At 40.2% G+C, this 4,182-nt stretch overlaps 2 long non-coding RNA genes across 2 annotated transcripts; both read left to right on the top strand.

The window, feature by feature from the left end:
- The first annotated feature begins 442 nt into the window (after nt 1-442).
- Nucleotides 443-1,328, top strand: LOC134440250 (uncharacterized). Its single transcript, XR_010032937.1, has 3 exons — nt 443-522; nt 1,031-1,058; nt 1,270-1,328. It is a non-coding gene; the product is annotated as an uncharacterized LOC134440250 (long non-coding RNA).
- Nucleotides 1,329-1,739: 411 nt separating this feature from the next.
- Nucleotides 1,740-2,915, top strand: LOC134439709 (uncharacterized). Its single transcript, XR_010032825.1, has 4 exons — nt 1,740-1,818; nt 2,536-2,563; nt 2,675-2,724; nt 2,887-2,915. It is a non-coding gene; the product is annotated as an uncharacterized LOC134439709 (long non-coding RNA).
- Nucleotides 2,916-4,182: the final 1,267 nt, after the last annotated feature.

Genomic DNA, 4,182 nt, shown 5'->3' with positions numbered 1-4,182 from the left:
TTTTCATTGTACGCTAGTTTGATAAATGAAGGCCAATGTGAACACAAAGAAGAGATCTTGTTCTGCTGGTCTACTTTTTGTCCACTTGCAGAAGGACTTTTGTTTGGTTTGCTCTATGTGAAAATATCCTCAGTCCTCTGGTATTATATGTGTTTGCATTACGACTATATAGAACAACCATGGCCTCATACATTGTTAAGGTCACACACCATACACCACTTATTTGACTTTGATTTTAAGTATTTATGTTTAACATGAATATAACCATGCTATAAAACACAAAGTAAGTAAGATGTCTTGTGCATGATCAAGATGCTGAGATTTAACTGCAAAACAAACAGCACCAAATTAACTAAATCAAACTTTAAATTTGATCTGTCCAATCTAAACGTCTTCCATTTTATCTACCAGAAAATTCTCCTATGATATCGACCAGTCTTCATTTGATTCCAATCCCTTTCATTTTGCTTTGTGTTCTTGTGGGAGGGAGTATCGTGCTGTGCAAAAAATCGGACAAAATGTGTAAGTAAAATTGTAGATAAATGTTTAATATACTTAAATCTTACTTGCCAATGTGTTCATTAGGAATCTTTATTTCTGTATTATTTTTATATATATACTTGTATAAATAATTATTTTTTCCAGCGTGACGAGGGTCACTTCTAACGGTAGACGAATGTAGAGCTGAGGGGAGATGTAACTTTGGGAACACAGGTCTTTGGGAACATCGAGCTGTGGAAACATAGGACTGTAGGAAAGTAGAACTGTGGGAACATAGAGCTGTGGAAACATAGGACTGTTGTAGTATACGGTATAGTAGGCAGAATCCCACTGTATCGAATGTGTGCACAGTACATTCAGTTAAATGTTCACTAAATGAACACTTAGAGAGTACTCTGAGACCTAACACACTCCAGGAAGTGTTACATCGACTATGTAAGGGTTCAATGAACACTAGATTTCTCACTGTGTGTGGTGTATATGAGTTTGACTGTTCCACACAACTGACCTGCATGCCTCTATTGTCTAGCAAGTTTACGGGCAAATACTACACAGCGGTAAGTGACCATTAACAATCAATAATGCTGTTACACCAATATATAACCCTAATAATAGCATACTGTGCATCAATGTAATGTTTTGTCACCCCTTCTTCCCTCTCTGACTTTGTTCTCTGCCCATCAAACACACGCACACGCACACGCACACGCACACACACACACACACACACACACGCACACACACACGCACATGCACACACACGTGCAGGCAGACACAGGAAACTCAGGACGCAGATATTATCTACAGCCAACCAAGACACGTCCAAGGTGACTGTTGCTGTTGTCTTGCATGTCAAATGTTTTCTGCTTTATTTATTTATTTACTGGGAAATTTAAGTTTTTTACTTTTCTGTCGTTTCCTCAGATCATCAGGGGCCACAACAAAGTTGGTAAGTCTCTTCAACAGAAAAACATGTTGCCAAACGCGTCTTGCTAAGGCCAACAATAGCTGCATTTACATGGGCACTTAAAACATTGAATTGAGATTTATATTTAAGGAGATTCATTCACCATTTACTCAAGTCATATTTAGTTGGTTTATATTTAAGGACATTATTTGACTGCCTACATGATGCATATTTAATCAATCTATAGGCTACATTAAATAGAATTAAAAATCTGAAGAATCATAAGAATTTAAAAATCATACTTTATAAATCTGCCCTCTTCAACTCTTGATTTTCTCTCACCCATTGTGTCTTTTCCAGGGAGACTGGTGGAGATGATGTAATCTACAGTCAAGCTACACATGTTAAAGGTGTGTGTGTGTGTGTGTGTGTGTGTGTGTGTGTGTGTGTGTGTGTGTGTGTGTGTGTGTGTGTGTGTGTGTGTGTGTGTGTGTGTGTGTGTGTGTGTGTGTGTGTAGGGCCCTAAGCAAAATTTCATTTAGGACCCCCAACACCACCACCTACTCAGCATCAGATGTTCATAAGCATAATTTACTTCCACGAGTGAGGGGTAGGATCTAAGGACATGGGTAGGCTGTCTGTAGATCGTGTACACATCATGCACTGCGCTTCTTGGTGCAAAATTTCTCAAACGAAAATCCATTTATCATGAAGAAATATCTTAGTTTTGCCTCAAAACTATTACTCTTTGTTATATTCTGTGTTTATTGTAGGGTTTTTACAATTAAAAGTGGTACATGAAAAATTGCTTGCCCCTTTTGTCATTGAGGTGTCCCTTCATAATGAGTCCTGTTTCCATTGTGCCACAGTCAGTGGTACATGAGAAAGAATTACCGGTATATGACAAGGGGAAATGGTGCGTTCATTTCTTCCTGGAACATTGCCGCTCACAGCAGGGCTCCCTAAAGGCGTGGGGGCCCTAAGCTATATAGCTTATGCCTCGGGACGGCCCTGTGAGTGTGCGTGCGTGCGTGCCTGCATGCATCAGATTAATTAAAGATACAGATTTCATGCTCATATATTACAGAATATACAGTATAACGGTACTATGTTTGTTTTGGTCACAGCTAAGAAGAAATCAAAGACTCGTAGCAGGTATTGACATAGTATTTTGAGTTAGATCCTTTTTTATATGCATAGCAAATTCATGTGTACCATCTCCCCTCTGATTTTCGGCCTTCCTCTCACCCATTTTGTCTTTTCCAGGGAGACCGGCGAAGCTGATGTTGTGTACAGTGTAGCAACGCATGTTAAAGGTGTGTGTGTGTGTGTGTGTGTGTGTGTGTGTGTGTGTGTGTGTGTGTGTGTGTGTGTGTGTGTGTGTGTGTGTGTGTGTGTGTGATGAAACTATACTATACTCCAGGTTTTATGCTTGTACTGTTTATCACAGAATAAGTAACAACTTGTTTTGATCACAGCAAAGAGGAAGCCGGGGACAGGTTGCGGGTATGGACAACTTGAGTTTGACACTTATTATATATTTATATCCCCGAAACGCGGAGCGTCGGGGATGTAATGGTTTCGCGTCTGCCGCCGCCGCCGCGTCCGCGTCTGCCGCCGCGTAAGGTCTTTCGTGTTAACGCAATAACTTTTGAATGGATGTTTGGATTTGTCCCAGATTTTTTGGGTGAATGCTCTAGGACAGGTTCATGAACTGATTCGAGTTTGGAGGTCAACACTTTCAAGATGGCTGAATTCAAGATGGCCGAATTTTTGTTTGGTCCATAACTTCTGACCGGGTGGATGGATTTGTCCCAGATTTGGTGTGTGAATGCTCTAGGGTAGGTTCATGAACTGCTTCGAGTTGGGAGGTCAACACTTTCAAGATGGCTGAATTCAAGATGGCCGAATTTTTGTTTGGTCCATAACTTCTGACCTGGTGGATGGATTTGTCCCAGATTTGGTGTGTGAATGCTCTAGGGTAGGTTCATGAACTGATTCGAGTTTGGAGGTCAACACTTTCAAGATGGCGGAATTCAAGATGGCCGAATTATTGTTTGGCCCATAACTACTGACCGGTTGGATGGATTTGTCCCAGATTTTGTGTGTGAATGCTCTAGGGTAGGTTCATGAACTGATTCGAGTTTGGAAGACAACACTTTCAAAATGGCGGAATTTTCATTTGGCCCATAACTTCTGACTGGGTGGATTGATTTGCCCGGTAACACCTTATTTTAATGGTTCACCATTTCAGTGAATCTACCATATTAGGTACAGTGTAATAACCAATGTAACAATATTTAATACCATTTAACACTAGTGTAATACCAGTGTAACAATATGCAATATCAGGTACAGTGTAGTAACGAGTGTATCAGTATGCAATACCATGTAATATAGTGTAATACCAGTGTAACAATATGCAATACCATGTAATACCACTTACGCACAAACACATGATGTAAGTAAAAAAAATTACATTGTATTAAATATTGTTACACTGGTTATTACACTGTACCTAATGTGGTATATCCACTGAACCATTAAAACAGTATTACCATTTGCCCCATTTTTTGCTTCATTTTCACAATAGTCGTTTAATTTTAAGCCTATGCGCGTCATGTCACGTCTGTATATACGTTTACGAAATGGTGGACGGGAGTGGCAGGAATGATGGGGGACTGGAAGCGTCGCGTTTCGGGGATATACCTTAAGCAGTCGAAGGCGACTGCACAGGCAGTCTAGTTTTTCATGTACACACACACACAGTCCAA

This window comes from Engraulis encrasicolus, chromosome 23, assembly GCF_034702125.1.
Source record: "Engraulis encrasicolus isolate BLACKSEA-1 chromosome 23, IST_EnEncr_1.0, whole genome shotgun sequence".
In the NCBI taxonomy this organism is placed as follows: Eukaryota; Metazoa; Chordata; class Actinopteri; order Clupeiformes; family Engraulidae; genus Engraulis; species Engraulis encrasicolus.
The sequence above is the reverse complement of the archived record's forward strand: the minus strand, read 5'-3'. Positions and strand labels throughout refer to the sequence as shown.